General features: G+C 40.7%; 1 protein-coding gene across 1 annotated transcript in view; it reads left to right on the top strand.

The window, feature by feature from the left end:
• ITPR2 (inositol 1,4,5-trisphosphate receptor, type 2) overlaps positions 1-20,025 on the top strand; it is a 229,919-nt gene that overhangs the window by 124,924 nt on the left and 84,970 nt on the right. The window lies entirely within an intron of this gene.

Here is a 20,025-nt window from a genome sequence, read left to right as displayed (position 1 = left end):
GGGGCCTGAAATGCAGCATTATGTAACCCGGCTTGAACCGCAACGGCCGCGACAAACGGAAACAAACAGCGGCCTCCCCTCCCCTCCGCTGCCGCCGCCGCCTCCTCCTCCTCCTCCTCCTCCTCCTCCTCCTTTGCCCTCCCGTTGCCAAACGATGCTGGGGAAATGGTTCGTTGGTCTTCGGTGGAGGGCTCCGGCCCTGGCCCGCTTCGCCCCGGCCTCTGAGGGGGGCGGTTTGGCAGGCAGCGAGGCTGACCGACGCCTCAGGTTTTTGGGGTGGCTGGCAGGTTAGGCGTCGAGAGGCTGGCAGTTTCGGCGGGGGATGCTGGTGTGCAGGTGGCCTGTTTAGGACTTTTCATAAATGATTTCCTGTGCAGGGCTGCTTAGTGGCATTACACAGGGGTGTCTGTATGAAGCTGCAAATGTTCTTGCTCTAAACCTCTTGCCTTTTATCCAGTTACCTGCAAAAAAGGTCTTGTGACGACAGGGGGGAAAAAAAATACACCAGAAAAACAAACCAACCATGGAGTAACTGGGCCAGCTTCACATTTAAGCAAGGATTTTTATTTATAAGCAGCTGAGGAAAAAATTGACATAACAGAGTTGAAAGACAGAGAAGCATTCGTGATTCCCCCATCCCCACCCTGCAACATTCACCCCATTTTTTCTCCAAAGTATGTTTTGAAATTTCATCATTCCTCCTCTGATGGAAGCTAATGTTCATTGTCTTGCCCTTGAAAAGAGTAATACTGCTGCCCAAGAGCTGTGAAGAAACCAAACCCTCTGAAATTTTAAGCTGTATTAAATCTCTGCTTTCTAAGGGCCTGAATATACTGTTTACAGGCAGTCTGATTGCATGGCAGTCAAAGCATTTTCTTCTTAAACATTTCCCCAGCCACCACTATTGTAAGGAAATAGCCGTTTATAAAGCTGCGCTTGCAACAAAATCCAATGTTGTTTGATAAGATCAGGTATACTGGTTGTGCATTTGGGGAATCTTCAGCAAATAATATCACTGTCCATGATACACATCCTATTATCCTGTATTTATTGTATTTCCAAGAGGAAGTTATTGTTGGAGTAGCTTTTTTTTTTATTAATGAGCATTACAAAATGGTATTTTTTTCTGCTGTTTAGAGGTTTTTCTCTTCCTGTCTATTTCTCTTCCTCTGTTCTTTCACTCTATCTCTATATACGCAGTTAACATACCAATGTTTAAATATACATTGTGAGGTATAGTTACATAACCTTGTCTTGCAAAGTGCTGAAAAATGATCCCTGGCTTTATCTTCTGACTATTTTTTTAAAGTAACAGTTTTTGAGTATAATCTAGCACTGTCAAAAGACAGAGGGAGGCATGCTGCAGCTACATAAGGATCATTTCACACAAATCAGAATAAAAATAATACAAATTATACCCCAACAAATATCATATGCTACATTTCTGCTAGCCAGCAAGTCTTAAATCCAGAGTGTATAAATGCATTTGCTAACGAGTGGATACTGAGTTGATTTAATGAGTTGGTGATGCAGTCGGTGAGTGCTCATTATCATCAGAGAATTTAACGTGCTGCAGCAGCTCGGAAAATAAATGAGTACAGCTCACACTGGACTGTGCTGTGAGTGAATTGAGAACTTTCCTCTGTGCAGCTTTAGCAGTCTTTGGTTGCTCCTGCTTCGTATTAGCCATTCTGAGCTGTATTTAGGATCCGTTTACCATCCATCACTACTCTGTCCAAGGAAGGGTAAGGAAGTAGTCCCAGACCCTGGCTCTCATAAACTGAGGCAGGGCCCAAACAGGCAAGCCGAATCAAAGTCGTGACAGCTGGAGATTAACAACATGGTCCCTCCCAGAATAAATGATCATTCTTCTCCCAGGCTGTGGTGAGAGAATATTAGGACCCTGGTTATCACCTACCAGGCATTACAAGAGATAAAGGAGCTCTAAAGGTGCGGAAAGCTCTCAATACAACCTGAGCAGGTCAGATCGCTTATGAATGAGAGCAAGTCAGGAGTCCTGTTTCGCTCTGCTAAACAGACTTGGTATGGAGTTGGACTGGCCTAATGAAAACATGTTGTTCAGATATCACTTATGGAAAGAATATAAAGAAAATCTTCACATTTTGATGGTTTTTGTAGGGCTCCATTCCTTAGGTATCAATGTGCCCTCAGAGCTGTGAGTTAGTAGATAGTGCAGAAGCACAGCAAGTAAGCAATAACAAAGGAATTTGTTTTATTTTGGAGTTGGTAGAAAACCAACGTTCCTCTAGTTTAGGGTATCAATACAGTAGAAGACATTTGTGTGTTTGCACTTTGAAACAGAAGTTCTTTATCCTTATAATATATGATTAAACCAGATCCATTTTCTCCCTCCCTGGTGCAGATTTTTAGGATCTGTTTCTGATTGCTTGTGCTTTGCTGCTATTGCACGATTTTTACACAGTGCTGGAACTCAGAGATGTACGTAATGAAACTTTAAAACTGTGTTGAGTTTTGGAAACATTCACCTGTGGTGTTTTTTTTTTTTAAAAAAAAAAGCTAACCTACAGAGAATTTTAAAAATAGACCAAGTCCTCCTGGAATTCAATTACAGATGCCTGCCAGCTGCTTCCCCTGCCTGGGACCCACATTTCTAGCTTCTCTGTTCCTCTGGATGTTCCTTGCAGGGGAACAGCCCGTGTGACATGACTGATGAACAGACAGATTGGAGAGAGAAGTGCTCGGGTATGGACTCCCCTGCCATCCCTCCATCCCACCTGCTGCTTGGGCTGTCCTTTCATAGTCACGATTTGAGCTGTGCGATTGTTGTACAATGTGGATACCGGCTGTGAGGCTACTGCTGGGACTAGCACTTTATTCTCATGCTATGTGCAATGACTGTTTGAAAAGCTTTTTATTTAGGCCCTGTAGCACTGCATCTTGCAAAAAACATTGTAAGAATCCCATCTTCTTGGATCTGTATTCTGGCTGACTTCACAGGCACACATTACATCCCCCATTTGCTAAAACACTGAAGTGCAGACCCTGAGCAAAATTGCAGGCTTAATTTCCCCAGAAAATATATGCAGATTGTAATACATTTGCCCATAAATGCATACGTTGGATTGTCCCATAATATGGACCCTGCAATTCTTAAGGAATTGTTTCCAAACTTGTAGTGCAAGATCAGAAAAAAAAAAAAAAAAGTAAAAAAAAAAGTCTGTGCTTACTTATTAAATTACATGTACTGTCTTTTGTTGTGTATCATCCTTATTGGTCTGGTCACAGATGATTCAGCTGTCCGGTTCCAGGAGAACATTTTCCAGCAATGTTGTTTGGATGTAATCCTCTTTCTGGTATTGTCCTGTTTTACCCCCATAGGCTTTCTGAGTGTGTGTGCCCATCTGTGTGTGGCAGTGGCAGGAGCTTTCCATCCAGTCTAGCTGTCTGCAGGATCTCACTGGTTCTGTGCTGCCTTGCTCTCTTGGGTATCATTTTACTCTTTGATTGGGAAGAATATGGTTTGAGGGTTTGTGGCAGAAATTCATTTACTAATTCATAGGGGAGGGAAGTGGGGGAGGGGAGGGAAGGGAAATAATTCTTTGGTACAGAACAACAATCCTCCAAGGACATAGTTACAGCATTTCTTGTTAAAGTACAACGTGTTTGTTTTCAAATCGTGTAGGAAATGCAGTGATTCTGTGGCTTAGGCTATTGCATTCTTAACACACAGCTATGATGCTGGGGCAGATACAGCTGTTCCTGGGCTGAGCAGTTCCCTGCTTCATGTCTGGTCCCACTGATTTCAGGGGAAGCTGCTTATTCACAGGTCTTCATGTAACATGACGTTGCTGCCTGACAGCTGGAGACATTAAGTTGAATGCTATGTTTGATTTGAGATTCCTCAGTGATTTTTAATTTTGATGCAGGGGTCCCAGCAGAACTGCATTTAATTAAGAACCTGATCTGTAGCTGTTAGATTTAACTATGGGATATGCCTACCCTGCATTAGGGATCCCTAGACAAGCTCCACGTTAACTCATTAACTAATTTCACCAGCAGCGTTGTGCAGCTTCCCTTTCTGGTGCTGTCTTGTTTTGCGCTTTCTGAGGTTCCTCTCCTAGTGTTGCATGGATGCACGCACAGGCTCTCAGGAACTGAGTTCAGATTTGGTGTTAAAATTAAGCTGTTGATTGCTGTTTGATATGTAGATATTATTTATTTTCTTAATAAGATTTTAAGTTAGGTTAAAGGTCGATGCTTCCAAATTTTATTTTTAAAGGAGTCTGATACGTGTGTGATAAATATGATGAAGCTAACGTCTGAGAAGCAGAAGTGCACATAACAAGTCACTGGAGCTGACAGATTTCAAAGGGCTGTAGCTGGTTGTGTAAGCCACTAGCTTGGATGGTTTGATGTAATGCTGTTTCCAGACAGTGTGAGGATTGCATGTGCCAGTACTGTGTGTTGCCAGACAGAAACCACAGCAATTCACCCTCAACATAATTACCACCTACAGCAAGGCTAGCAGCTTTTAAATGAGGAGGAGTGGGATTCTTTCTCTGGGAAAACACCAAGGAGTTTATGTCTTGCTGTAAATATACCTAATCTCTTCATTAGAAGGGCAAGGAATAGCAATAAACCTCAGCCAACATTGCACATAATGAAATATTTTTAAAATACTCTCTTTGATGTTAAACTGTAGCACAGGCAGAATCCAGAAAGATCAGGTGGCGCTTCTTGCAAGTCGTACAGTGTTAGTGATGGTTTTGGACATGCGGCGTAGCTTCTGTTACATGTGAGGCTTTAATGTGCATTTTCAGTACCTCGTTTCCCTCTGTCTGGATGCTAAGATTAATATTGTTATAATTATAGCTCTAGCCATTTATAGGCTTCCTTTGGATGGTTGTTTACTTAAAATGCCCAGGAACATTGTTAGAGGGGAAAACACCAAGTTAAAATTTTGTATTTAATTCTTTAGTTAATTTTCTTACCTACTTTACTCATTCTTCTCATTAATATATTAAGAATCAAATGACTGTTGAGGTTGTTCGTGTGTGGATTGGCGGGGGGGGGGGGGGGGTGTCTTCCATGGTGTACAGACATGCAAAAATAGATACTTGGGGTTGGCTTGTTTTGCCCTGCTGACAGGATCAACAGATCAGGGCAATGTAAGGTGACTTCCTTTGCACCTGATCCAAATCCCATTAAATCCAGAGAAAAGATTTCTAATGATATTAGAGCCACGATGGGATGACTCCAGCCACGCTTTCCTCATACCCTTGCTGCTGGCATTGCCTGCTCAGTGTTCACTGGTGTCTGGATTCCCCTCCTTTGTTTGAACTGAGCAGCATAAAAGGATCAGTCATAACAAGTAGGAAGTTTTCCACCCCCGCCCACCAAGAAACTGGTCTTCACTGCTTTAGAGGTTTCTTGGTCATTGCAGCTGCTCCTCACTGTCACAAAATTAAGATAGTTGTAGTACAAATGGGATGGGGAGAGCCTAGATCAAAACTAAGGACTGTTTCTTGACAATAACTCTGACCGTGTAGAGACCTAAGCACCCACACTGCCCTCAATAAGCTAAGTGGGCCCTTGGCGCCGTGTTACTTCCAAATCTGCTTACTTAGTTTGCAGATAGAATCAGTTACTTCGGCATTTATGTGGTCTATATTATTCCTTCTTGTAATTATGGGCACAAAGAAAGGCTGATATTAAAAAAGTGGTCTCTTGTGGTACAGATCTAGGGTATTAGTCATTTGGATGAAGAAAGTTTAGTTTTCACTTGTGCCCCTTTTGTGTTTGTATAGTGTGTGCCATGAAGGCTGAAAGATGGTTCTGTGCTAGCAAAAACTTAGGGTCCCTTCAGTGCAAAATTTACTACAATATATGGAAACTCACCCACTGCCAAAAACATTTGACAAAATGTGGAAAGAGTCCACTTCCCTCTGTTTGACACATCTGCAAAGAGTTGGAGGAATACGTGTTATTTGATTATGAAACATCGTAGGCATGCATATATATCTGTATTCAACTGAATCTTATGAGCTGAATGTACCTTACAGGCACCCCTGTCTGCATTTGAGATCAGTTCCAACTTCTCTGCTTACTTCTTAGCTTGTAACTAGCAGCTCTTCCGGCATGTTGTTGTTTGGTGGCCATGCCTTATGAAAGGGTTTGACCATTACAGCTTTGCGATAAATACATCTGTAATCTTGTTGTAGAAGTGTCTTGGTTAGTGATGTAAGAGCCAGCTGTGAGCACCACGTTTGATCCATGTGAGCTCCTAGTTGTGGGATAGTTTATATTATCATAAATCTCCTTGAGATGGATTTTTCATCCCCTGAAACGTAACACTAGGCTCACTTGCACCTGAACTTTTGTGTATAATGTAATACTAAAAGCAGGAGAAAGCGTCTCAGATGATTTCCTGTGAACCTTTGCTCTAGGTGAAGGAGGAGACAGATGCATTTACTCTCTGAAAATGGTTGACTGTTGTATCAATAGATCAGAGAGTTTGGTGGACAGGGGTGAATATCCTTTGCCACTATTAAACACAGTGGTATGAAGCAGATTTTCTTTTTCTGTTGAAAGTGCCTGCCTGCCTGCCTGCCTGCCAGGTGGAGTGGGATTTAGGCCAAGAGATGGGCTTGCAGTCATGAAGCCATACTTGTCCAGCTAAGAAATCTATGGCATCTCTCAACTATTAAAGCATTCAGTAGGCAAACAGGTTACTGCCCAACGGGTGCATTTAGCATCTCCCCACAAAGACCCAGTGATCTTGGAAGGATGTGGGAATACATTATAACATTTCATGTGAAATAGCCGTCCTTTAATGTAGTCAGCATGTGTGATACCACAAGCCCTATGGTAGATATTTACAGAGTAACTTGTGCTGTTAAAGGGAAACTTTAAAAGGGAAAGCTTTTTGTAATCAGTAATTGAGTTGTTTTAACTCTGGCTGTGTTGCCTTCTGCCTGTGTTCTGTTGGCTCAAGTTTGGAGTCCTAATTTAGGTAAAACTTTAGGTGAGAGGACAGTATTCTGAGACAAGCTGTCTACCTGCAGGTCCCATTATCATCAATGTGAGCCGAGGACCACAGCATCTTTCAGGAGTGGACCATAAATTGAGGCCTGCAATATCTGGCCATTTCCTCTCAGTCACACTTTTGTCTTTTGCTTTATGATAGAAGATTTACATTCGCGTGTCAAGAAACAGAATCATAATGGTTATCTCGGAATTCATTGTTATTTTGCAGTGTTTTTATGAGGCCAGTAGCCTAATGCTGCAAAGTTGTTTGTAATGTTTAGCTTCTACACCTAAAGCAGTGAGGTCTCCATGGTAACTGTCTCGCCTGTACATGGTACCCCAGGCTGCCTTTTCACACAGGTCAGAGCACGCACATTCCCAGATACTGACTCAATTTAGTCTGCCTTAAACATCAGGTATTTTTAAAAAGGCACCATCTCTGACTTTTTTTTAATAGAATTTTGTATTTAGTTAGCCATTTGAGACTCTGCATTCTGCTAGTGAAAGCAATATAAAAAGCCTTTACCACTGTAAACACATCTGTTGCCCAGACCTATTCAAATTAAACCTAAATCTTATGCTGAAAATGTTAAGGGCTTTGCAGCAAGGAAATTCCAAGTTAAAGTTTCTACTTGAACACCAAAGAATCATCCTAATGTGAAGTTTACAATAGCACATACAATAGCAATCTATGTCCTCTGTCGGGTACTCAGTACAGTTTCCTTTGACTTGTCTTGTAGTTGAAGGTGCTCCAGGATTAGATTCTGAAGATTATCCTACTTCCTTCCCCATGTTCTTGTTGATTTGCAAAATACATGTTAATTGAAGATTTGTTTCTGTTCTAACCTATAATGATTTTTTTTCGGTTGTCTGAGGTACTTATCTGCATATACCAAAGCCTTTGGAAAATTCTCTGCAAAACTGATGCTGTGCTTGGAACTTTTTTCACCTGCCAGCCTACTTCCATCTTAAGCTTGTCCTGTTCTTTTTTCAACATAACTTTGCTTCATCTTAGTTTGTTCTGTCAGTTCCAATGCTTTTGCTATAATGAATCATCAGGTGTGTTTCTTCTGAGTGTTCAGGTTAGTGATTTGAGTGTGAAGGAGGAGAAACAGGCTCAACTTTTAACCAGATGCTTCTTTCTCAAATGCTCATTTGCCCTTTTCCAGTCTCCTCCAGAGCTGTTCTACCAAACAAGGAGGCATGATTACCAGAGTTACCAAGGGGGAGAAGCTACAAATCAAGTGTAACATGTATTTTAATGTGTCATTGCTACAGCCAGGGGACAGGGAGGAAAAAGGCAAATTCAGAGGGGACGAGAAGGAAGAAAAAAGATGGAAGACAGCAAAGTAGGAGAGACAAAATCCAGATCCTATCCTAGTCTTCTACATCATCCCTTCTGCACTATATAAATCTGTCAAGCTTTTGGCTGAGTCTCAGCAGCTGTGGGTGCCACAGCTAGAATACTAATACTTGTTTCTACATATAGTGAATTTTAGGCCAGAGAAAGACATTAAGTATGTAGGAGGAGGCATCTACGTGACACTCAATCCTTAGCAGTCAAAAAGCCATTTCATCATCAAGTGGACTTGCAGGGAGACAGAAAGGCGCTTAATATGTATAGGAAACCAATTTATGTAACAAAGTCATTGCAAAGTTGTAATTAATCAAAGGAACTAAATAATGGTGACATTCTGGGCAGTGTTATTTAGGGCTAAATGAGGGATCTGGTGTTCATAGGCTGTCATCAGAACTGAGAACTCTGATGCTGTGGCTGTCTCTGCCAGGCAAAGGCATTCTTTAATGTCTTATAGGAGGATGAGGTATTTTACACTTTGTTAGTACAAGAACAGAAAAATCATCTATGGGAGGCAGAAGAACAAGTTTGGAGAGTTACCTGACTGAGCAAGTGAGTGTGGGTGTGCAGGTCAACGCCACCAGAATGTCTTGCTGAAGAAGGGAGCCTAGAGCTTCTCTCTAGGAAGCTGCCTTTTGTTCAAAAGCTAAAGTGTTTCTACCTGCCATCATTTTTATATAAGCCGGTAATATTTTCCTAAGCAAAGATGAAGACAGATAGATGAAATGCATGCCTTTTTCATGTTAGGATTTTGGTAATGTACTCTCTTGTTACGGAAATTCTGCTTTTTGCCTGTTGAATGTAGGATTCCAGCTGATATTTTGGGTCTCTACAGTGCTCTGCTCTGGGTGTCTCCCCTCATCAGAGATTTCATAAAAACAATTTTTCTCTTGAATCTACATTGCACCGCAGTGGTTTTTGGATCTAATACAAATAGACTTGGTACACTTCATGTTCTCTTTTAAACACATGCGGATTGCCAAAGAGGATCAGACCAGAGGATTAAGAGTGCTGTCTCTCTGTGTGGCCATCACCAGATGCTTCAGAAGGTCTAAGAATCCCCACTGTAGGCAGAGTTGAAATCTTCTATTCTTCCTGAAGTCTTGGGATAATCCTTAACAGTAAGATCATAAATCTGCGGCCCCTAAAGCGTGAGATTTTGTCTTCTTTCCCATAGCTGTTGTTTTAACATTTGCTATTGTAACTGGTTTCGCTTGTTGTCTATAGAAATGCCCAAATCCTCTTTGAGTCTTGCTGAATTCCTGGCCTTGGTGACTTCCCATGGTCATGAGTTCTGCCATCTAATTATGTATTGGTTAACAAGTATTTCGTTACCACTTTTTCATTGACCATCTTTACATTCCATTGAACGTCCCTTCTTGGGTGGGAGAGGAAACAGGAATTCCCGACCTCCCCATCTCCTCACCATTCATACTTTTTTTGTTCTGCCCTCACATCTTTTCATCTCTTTTCCAAGGCGAGCAATCTTAATCTTTAAAACCACAGTTTTTCCACACCTTTTTTTGCGCTCCAGGCACTTCTCTGAGCCTTCTAGGAGATGGTAGCCTGTAGTAAACACTGAGCTTCAGGTGAAATTGTGCCATTGATCTAACTTACAGCACCAACTTAGTCTATACTATTTCCCACCCTACTCAACCTTTTAACAAGGTTTTCACAGAGATATACTAACTAGATGAAGCAGCAATGCTGCATTCAGAACAGAGGATTTTACTAATAGTCAGGATAGCCTGAGCTGTGAATTATGTAGCCCATAAGATTGTTGGTGGGTTTTGTTTTGTATTCTTTGAAAGCACTGACTGCCTGGCATGTGTATACAGTCTAATTCCCAGTTATTGGAACTGTAAAGTTCATCTTGGTTTTCATAATGCCATTGAACCCTAATGTTGGGATGTTGCATGGTATTTATCAGAGAGATGTCAGTGGGGATATCAGTACTCTTGAAACACAATAGAAAAACTTGCAGTCAGTTATAGGACCTCCAGAGCAGGTTTTCTGCAGGCTCACCGTCAATCTATGCTGTACTTAACAGCTCTAAAGAAGCATATGACATTGTATTTCCATAGCTACATGCTGTGCATGTAGGAACATTCCAGTGATAATATATTTCTCCTTGGAAGCAATAGAAATTTAGGCATTATAATGGCAACAGCTTCATAATAAATGTATACTAAAATATATTATGATGAAACAGCTACTGCACATGTGCAGCAATCTTACCTCTGACATAAATAACTCCGCAATTTTAGCAAATATTAAATATAAAGCAGCAATTTAATATTATGGGTGAACAGCTTGCATATTAAATTTTATATAAACATGAATCTGTCTTTTAGTAGTTGGAATGTGAAAAGCAGAGACAGCCTTATGAAAATGTGTCTTCGTCTTCCCCTTGTCTCTAACTTCGAACAGCTGATGTAATTTCAAGCAAATTTTGGTCATTTTTTCAACCAATTCTAGAGTTGCCTGAATTTTGGGGTTGGGGTTTTTTTTGGTTTTTTTTTTTTTCTTTTCTGTTCAAACTAGAAGGTAACTTTTTCCTACTCTTGTGAAACTTAGCATTTAGAAATTGCTGTTGCTCCTAAAATAAGATGACAGCTAAGAAGCTGTTGAGCTCTGGCATGACAATGACAGCTAATATACCTCCAAAAGTTATTAAAAACAAAATGTTACTCTTTTAATAATGTTTCAGTTTCATTCAGCAACTTTGGCTAATAGAAACAGTTTATGAAACTTCTGCTGCAGTGTTACGCAAAGTCAGAATTATTTCCATGGGACTCTTCAAAGGACATTATTAGGTTTATGTGTTTGAACTGATGAAATCTTAAACTCCACGAGTAGAAAGCTAATCTTGGCCTCTAATTTAAAAGGGAAGATTGAGAACTGCTTTGAAAACAGAGAGGTTTTCCCTGGTAAAAGATGCCTTCAAAAATCAGAATGTCTGTCTGTCATTTGAAAGAGACATTTGTCTCTTCTGTCTGTCATTTGGAAGAGCTTTGTTATGAAAACTTCAGATATGCCAAGAAAGACCAGCTCCAACACCAAGTCATGGCAGTTTTGTGAATCAGTAGGTAAAAGCCAGGATATACTCTGACTGCCCCTGGATAGGTTCTTAGCCTGCTCACTTATTAATGACATTAATGGGAGTTGAGGTACTTGGCCTAACCTAGGGTCTAAACCAAGACCTGATTCCTCATTCCTGGGGAGTAAACCTGCTAAGAGCTTTTTCCAGCCTCCTGAGGAATTCAGCGCTCAGGTTATCCTAGAGCCCAACTCTTCCACATGGCAGCACAGCCTGTTCCAGAAGAGAAGGAGGGCTCAGATCTTCAATAACTTCATTTTAGTTGTAATATTACCATTTCTCATACCTTGTCAAGGGGTCCTTTCCTTTTAGGGTGGCCTTACCTCATAATCCTGAATCACCATTAATTCTTAGGCTCCATTGTTGGCAGTGGATGTGCTGATTTGCCATTTGAGGAAGAGGCGATACAGTGCTCTGCAACAATAGCCAAGTGTCAGCAGCTATGTCCTTGCCTGAGAGTCAGTAGCAAGGACCTGAGCTCCTCTTAGCACACAGTATCAATCAATCTGCTGGAAAAGGTTGAAATTATTTTTATTTGGTTTCTTAATGGTCAAAAAACCAATAACATACTTTAGGGTTTTTTTCTTTTTGTTCTTTTGGCCTTCTGGCCACACAAATTTCACATTTCCAAGTACTATTCCTGGGACCAGGAGCATGAGAAATTATGTGTGTGGGGGGGTGGTGGTGGTGGGTGGGGTGGTTTTTGTTTTGGATATGTTTTTTAATGTGAACTGGAATTTTCATACAAGCACATAACTCTAGATGCTGAACTTAAAGTGCAGGTCATTGTGAAAAGGGTAATAAAACTGGTAGTGCTGGCATTAACAGAAAGTTCCCAATTAAGTTTACTGGAAAATTATTCAAACTACTACTGTTTCTTAAACTAGGGAACATGAATTATAAATATTTTCAAATTATCCTTGTCAAATTGGATAGCTAATAAAGTCGAAGTGCTAGATTTGTAGTGTTGTCTAACTTGTCTCAACTTTTCTGTTAGACTGAATGCCTCCTAGTTTCATATAGTGAAATCAGTGCAGTAGCTGGCTTTGCTCCAGGTGGGAATTGTTCTCCTCTGCTTAGAAATGGAGGAAGACGCTTTGTTTTCTTTGTCAAGGTGTGCAGTATACAGCGAAGGGAGAATCTGCCTATCACTGCAATTGGCACTTAAGACATCTCATGCTATATCTTGACCACATTTAGGCTATTCTTTTGAGCTGATGTGTCCTTATTTTCCAGCAAGGTAGATGCTAAGACTGTGTTTCCATATACCATTGATAACACTGGCAGTTTAAATATTGCTGTTGCCCTGAACTGCCACAGGGTTGGCTTTCTATAGCTGTTCCCGTTTTGCTGCATAGATAGGAGCTGCTTAAATATGTTTTGACTAGCTGTTTTCCTTTGTGGTAGCCACAGTCTATGCCAGACTGTAGGACTGCAAACTCACTTGGCCCAGCTTTGTATGTTTGCCTTTCAAGAATTTAAAATAAATTCAGGTCTTTTCTTTTAAACTATTTAAGGCCTGATTTTGTACAGTGTTTAAGCACCTAAAAATGCAAGTATACTTGGAGGTACACACACTACACATACCCACACATTTTTCTTCTTAATGCCTGAAGTCCAAGAAGTCAGCAATAATTTGGCATCTGTTTTCATCTGAGAATGCAAGGGGCAAGTTTGCTGATGACATAAAACTGGGACGGGTGGCTGGCACACTGGAAGGCTGTGCTGCCATTCAGTGTGACATGGACAGGCTGGAGAACTGGGTGGAGAGAAACTTTATGAAGTTCAACAAGGGCAAGTGTAGGATACTGCATCTGGGGAGGAATAGCCCCATGCATCAGTACAGGTTGGGGGCTGACCTCCTGGAGAGCAGCTCTGTGGAAAGGGACCTGGGAGTCCTGGTGGACAACGGGATGACCATAAACCAGCAATGTGCCCTGGTGGCGAAGAAGCCATTGGCATCCTGGGGTACATCAAAAAGAGTGTGGCCAGCAGGTCAAGGGAGGTTATTCTCCCCCTCTGCTCTGCCCTGGTGAGGCCATATCTGGAGTGTTGTGTTCAGTTTTGAGCTCCCAGTTCAAGGACAGGGAACTGCTGGAGAGGGTCCAGCAAAGGGCTACAAAGATGATTAGGGGATTGGAACATCTTTCTTATGAGGAAAGGCTGAGGGACTTGGGTCTTTTTAGTCTAGAGAAAAGAAGACAGAGGGGGGATCTTATCAATGCTTATAAATACTTAAAGGGAGGGTGCCAGTGGGGTGGGAACAGTCTTTTTTCAGTGGTGCCCAGTGGTAGGACAAGAGGTAACAGGCACAAGCTTCAGCATAGGGAGATCCATCTGAACATGAGGAGGAACTTCTTTACTTTGAGGGTGGCAGAGCACTGGAACAGGCTGCCCAGAGAGGTTGTGGAGTCTCCCGCTCTGGAGACATTCAAAACCCCCCTGGACACTGTCCTGTGCAACCTGTTGTAGGTGACCCTCCTCTGGCAGGGGGGTTGGACTAGATGATCTCCAGAGGTCCCTTCCAACCCTGACCATTCTGTGACCATTCTGTGATTTCTCAGAAGCATGAGGTGTGTTGGTCATTTTGTCAGGCTAGTTCTTGGGGCACTATAGATAGGGTTGCTGATCATTGTCATGGCATTAGAGGAAAAATGGTTAGTTTTGATGAGGTTTCAGGATTGTTTTGAGACAAGGCATGTGTCCCATAATTATTTTGCAAGGTAGTGAATGCTGAGAATTAGTTCCTTTTAATATCACTATCTTTTTTTATGTATATAATATAGACATATAGAACAGTTCTAGCTGAGTAATTAATATTAACTGGGAATGTTTGTATATATTGGAGAACGTGTCACAGGTCACAGTTTAATGACATTTCCACAGTAAAACCTGAAACCATGAAGTACTCATTTGGTATTCTTACAACCCAGAACTCATGTCAAATCCATCGAAAAATTTCTAGAGGCCTGGTAACCTGGATTGCAAAATAATCCTGACAGCCTGGTTTAGAAAATATATAGGTTACTTCAAACGTAAGCGGTGACGTCAGTACCTGGAATGCCTTAGAACAAATTCTACAGATTCTGAATTTCCAAAGTGTCTTCATCAATCTTTACTGGTAGACAAGGATGAAGTTGAGAAATCAGTGGAGATGGTGGTGGGTAAAAAAGAGCCAGTGAAAACTGAAATACAGAAGTGCCTCCTGAGCCACTTTGAAAATCCTGAGCCAACAAGTGAAGATCGTAGCCTATCTAATTCCAAATAGGACAGGCAGTACATCTGCAGTGCCTCCCTTATCTACTAAATCGGGTGTCTGTAATGCTTTGGTTTTGAAGTTCAACATAATAGCAACACGGTGAAACAGGATAATGTAATGAAAATACTATTTGGCCACTTCTATGTTTTTCCCTAGCTACCTGTTTCAAACTGCTCTTAAAACGTCAAAGCACAGTAGTTCTCATAAGTATGCATCTGGAAATTAAGTGTCTGTTTTGGTAAATATTCACATTAGGACACTTAGGGGTAATTTTTTCTTGCAGAGCATGGGGAGTTCCACACAGAAATCCTGTTAACAAATAATAGGATTTGTGTGCATAACTCCCTGTGCATCACTTTGAAAGTTTACCCCCTGCAGCATAAGAGTTAGATAATTTTAGTCTTTGAAAATTATACTTTTCAGATCTGGTCTTTTTCTACAGTATGTTATTGATGGTGCAGTCATAAATGCTTCTGAATAATCATGATCAAATCTTACATTGTTTTCTTTCAGTGGTGGAGAACTTGGATTGTTGTGTGTCTCAATGCTTTGTCTTGTACTGGAGAAAGTTGTAAAGGAAAAATTACATAGGTGCAAACATGATCTGTTTTGTAAGTGCACAATTTATGACTACAGATGGAAACCACGTAACCAAACGAGCAACAGGACAAATGACAGATATTAACAATAATACTTGCCCACAACAAGGACCTGTTCTCTATATACAAATATATATATACACACATGTAGAGATCTCATATTTGGACCAAAAAAAAAAGTGTATTTGACAGCTAGTAATATTTTATGGCCATCAGTAAAATTTTATAATATACAAAATCAAACTGTATTTTAAAAATGTTTTTTTTCAGTCTAAGTCTGAATGCCCCACTGCTGAGGTTTTCACAAATCCAGTTTTTCTCTCCTGCTGTATTCGTAGTGGAGACGCTTTATAGAGATACTGCCAAAAAAAATCTTTCTTTTAATACGACACTTTCCTGAGTTTCTTCGGGGTGCAAAATTGGACAGTTATCAGGCAAAAACTGATTTTCTTGCAATGTGTCCAGTATTATTTTCACTATCCGCGCTGAAAATATACTGGCAATAGCGTTTGTTTTGCAATATTTTGGCACCTAAGCTTCCGGCTTTCTATGGAACCTGGAACTGCAAAGGAAAGAAGAATTAAAAGACTGCTGAAAAAAAATGAACTACTTTTTTAAACCATTGTAGTATGGTTTTAGAGAAGGGTTATGCTTGTGGTTCTTTGTTTTATCTGAACCTGTTAATGAATATCTACACTAGTTACAACCTCAGGTTTATCAGTTAGCATTTGTGATGTAGGCAGTTTGTATTAAGACAAGTGGGATTAATACCAGATTTGTGTAGGATTGAACAATGGCACATTTAAAATGTGGGGCGTCTCTGCCTAATGAGAGACAGCTGAGAGGTGTGGGTGGCCAGTTCTGTCTTAGGAGAACTGTGTCATGAAGTCTGGTGCATGTTTTGTTTTTTTTTTTTTCTTTTTAGAGTTGTATAAAAACTTTTGCCAGGCAAAGTATGTGTCTGTTCCTTCTCCTACTGAAGTTGCTGGCAAATCTCCCATTGATTTTAGTGGAAGCAGAGCTGGACACCAGCTGGACCCAACCTCATACTTAAAAGTGCTTTTTCCCTGGGGTGAATAAACGCCTCAGCATGCAAATAACTCTGCTGCTGGGCATCATATTATATTGGTGAAAATATATCAGTTTCAACTATCAGTTGGCTATGAAAGCATCTTGTTGCAAAAAGATCAAAAACAGGAAGAAGCTCACTCTGTGTAAAAACAAACAACCCCCCAAAACAAACAACATCCCCCAACTTGCAAGCCCCCTGAAAGTTGCTGGTATCATGAAGGCACAAATTTTCCACTTTGTGGACATAGTAAGAGTCAAGAATCTGGGGCTCTCTTCCAAGCTCGTGCTTGTGCAACACTGTGTGTTGGTAGCCTTGTGCCTCAGTGCTTCCATTTTGGAGATGAGAAGATGTCTGTGCCATTTTATATTTCAAGAGCAGGTTGAATCTTAGTTTAAAGGGTTATAAACTTACATGCATGTTGTCTTCACGGAAGCCACTTGTACAAAACTACTTCTCCTGCCATGTTTTATCTCTGAGGGAAATAAGGGAACAAAATAGTTTGAAAATGGGTGAAAAACAACAAAAAAAATCATCCTGAAGCAGACACTCAGACCAAACAGAATAGAAACTTCATTTATAAATTATGAGAAGAAACGTGTAGAAGTAGGTGTTTTTAAAACAGCCTTCATAGAGAGCCAGGCTTCTAACCTCATCTATATTTACTACAGGAGAAGCTGGCATGGTGTCTTAGATTATGTGAGATGACATATTTTTGTCACCCAGCTTGTTCTCCTAATGTAGACCACAAGATCTTCAAATAGTTTCTGTCTGAGAAGCCACCTAGTCGTGATTTAGTAACTGCCAGCAATAGAGGCTATCACACCTCTTCTTAATCTGTTCCAATAGCTAAATGCCATTACTGTTATATAAAACAAAAATAAAATTCATAACCCACAAACTGAATAACCCAGCTGCCTCTACCTCTTTTCTAGCTGAATTTGTGTGTCTTCGGTTTCTCACCAGTGTGTCTTGCACCTTTATCTTGCAGACTGAAGTCATCCATTTTCAGATTTCTCATGTAGATACTCAGAAACAGAGTTCATGTAGCTCATGTTTAGACCGATAAGCTCAGTAGATTGAAAGCCTTGAATTTCTGATCACTCTCTAAGCACTCTCGTGGAGCTTCTCCAAACCTAATCCACTTTGTCACCATTCTTCTTGAGTTGTGGACACCGATGTGTGATGCAGTATTCCTACAGTAACCTGCCCCTGCATGTAGTAAGATAGTCTCACAGATCCTACATAATAGCTCTTGTTGTCCTTCCCAGAATTGTGTGGGTTTGGGAGCTGTCATTCCACTGATTTTTCTCCAAGAGCTTCCATTCTTCCTCAGAGCCATGGCCTCCTAGAGCACAGTCCTCCGTTTTTTGGTGTTACGCATTTTATTGTTATGTCTATAACTAGACTTACAGAGGTCTGGACGTAATGAGGCTCATATTGTTTGCTTCTGGTCAGTTTAATAAGTGATGCCTAAATTGTTATCGGTGACTTGACCTCATCCCCTTTTCTTCTTATGTGTTTTCTAAATGCCATTAATAATTATTTTCTGTATTCTTCCATTTCATTGGGGGAAAAAAACAGGCTGACAATAAATACGCTGTGAGGTTGCCCACTAGAAGCCCATACACTCGTTTATGATTCCTTACTTTAAATTGCACATTGAATTCTGTCAGTCACTTAGCTATTAAGCCATTTGATAACTATCCTTGTGGGGTTACTTAATCAAAAATTTTGCCTTAAAGGATTGTGTTATGTTACACCAGCAGTTTATCAAACTTTACCAAAGTGATATTTTCATTATTAACAAAACCAGAAGATAATCTTCAAAAGTTTGAGAAGGTCTATTTTTCTTAAATGCGTATTGATGCAAGTATTACAACATGATGCCAGCATTATAACTGCCATCCATTTATAGTAGCTTCCTTTAATTTTGTGTTAATGGAACTTAAAGTCAACCATTCCTTTGTTTTTCCCAGAACTGATATGAAACTTACCGCAGTGGGTTTGATATCAGTAAAAAGTATAAACAGTACTCCCGTGTACTTTTTTAAGAGTATCATTACACATTCGATTTCTCCCAGTTCCCTGGGATTTTGTATCTGTTCCAAACTTTCTGAAAACCTGTGTTAGTAGACCAGAGATCCCAGCCAGCTCCTCTTTTATACTTGGCTGCAGGTTATTCAAATCTGAAGATTTAACATGCCTAATTTTCATGTGTCCTCCTGGATTAACACTGAAATACACTCACAAAATCATCCACTGTATCATAGAAATATTTGTGGAATGTGGCTGCCCGTTCTGTGTTATCACTGGTAATCTGAGCATTTCCACATCATTATGTTAATGTAGAGCAAAAAGCAGCAGAGATCACCACATCATCTAGTTCAGGCTTCTGAACATCACAAATACCATTCCAGTTCCTTAAGAAGTTTGCAAAGTTATAGAAGAAAGGACAAATAATTTTTGGCACTGTTATACAGTGAGCTGGTGTTGATAAACCACGATAAGCCTTACATACCTCTCTCAGCCATTGCTTCCCTGTACGGAACACCCCATCCTTATGTGGAACCAGCCTTTTGCAGGCTCGGAGAAGGAAAGTGAATAAACCATTGTATTAAGGCATTTAAATCAAGTTTAAAGACCAACTAGTATAATGAAATACGGATTGAGAAAACGTAATTTGTTTGTGTCTACATGTTCCTATTGGAATAATTTTTCCCTATTGGAAACTTTTGTCTGTCAATCCCTAGCTATTTAAAATTGCAACAACAATAACCAGTTGTTGCTTTCTTGTGTCCTCAGTCTTTATCCTAGCTTTTGTTAGAGACAATACAGTGGTATTCATGGGTAACAATAAGACTGTTATGTTTCATTGTGGTTTTTTTCAAAGCTATACAATGTTCTAGCCATTATAGAAGGATTGCAGTCAGCTGAGTGATGTTTACATGCCACTTCCATACCCTAATAAGAGCTATAAAAGAAAGTGTATTGTAGCCAGCAGGGGAGAGATTCAGCTTGGAAGGTCGGGACTTTTGCCACATGTAGAAACCTAGTCAGGGAAGATAGCACTGTGCTGCCTAATGTGCTTTTATTTTTGGCATCTGCTTCAGTAATGTGAGCGTCCGTAATAGTTGCTGCAAACTGCTTATTCATGCTACTGCTCTGATCATTTGCTTTTGGGCAATATTAATTTTGTGGCTGCACTAAGTTAGGAAACCGTTTACAAGGACATCAATGGCATGGCTGTCTCACTTGCCCTGGCAGCAGTTTGTCTTGTCCACATGATGGGGCTGTTCTCGACTATGCTTTTTGGCATTCCCATAAAAGCATACCCAGACACCTACGCCAGCAGGATCAACAGTTTTTCTGGGCGCGGGGTCTTTCCAGCATTTTCTAGTGTGGTGCCTCACACAGTTACATGCTGGAGGTGACAAGCATTTCTGATAAATTGCGTGAGCACTTGCGCATTTCTCAGCTCCAGTTTGTACCGCTGAGTTCTTTTGCTCTTTGTAGTGGCAGCTAATTTCACAAGGCTCGGGAAAGTCGTGTGGCTGCCCGAGATCATCACAAAGGGGATAAAGTTCCTGAGCTTGCAGATATGTTGGCTGAGTCTGAGGGTGCATTTTTGGC

This window comes from Charadrius vociferus, unplaced genomic scaffold, assembly GCF_000708025.1.
Source record: "Charadrius vociferus isolate BGI_N301 unplaced genomic scaffold, ASM70802v2 scaffold90, whole genome shotgun sequence".
Classification (NCBI taxonomy): domain Eukaryota; kingdom Metazoa; phylum Chordata; class Aves; order Charadriiformes; family Charadriidae; genus Charadrius; species Charadrius vociferus.
This window is presented reverse-complemented; position numbering and strand designations above follow the sequence as displayed.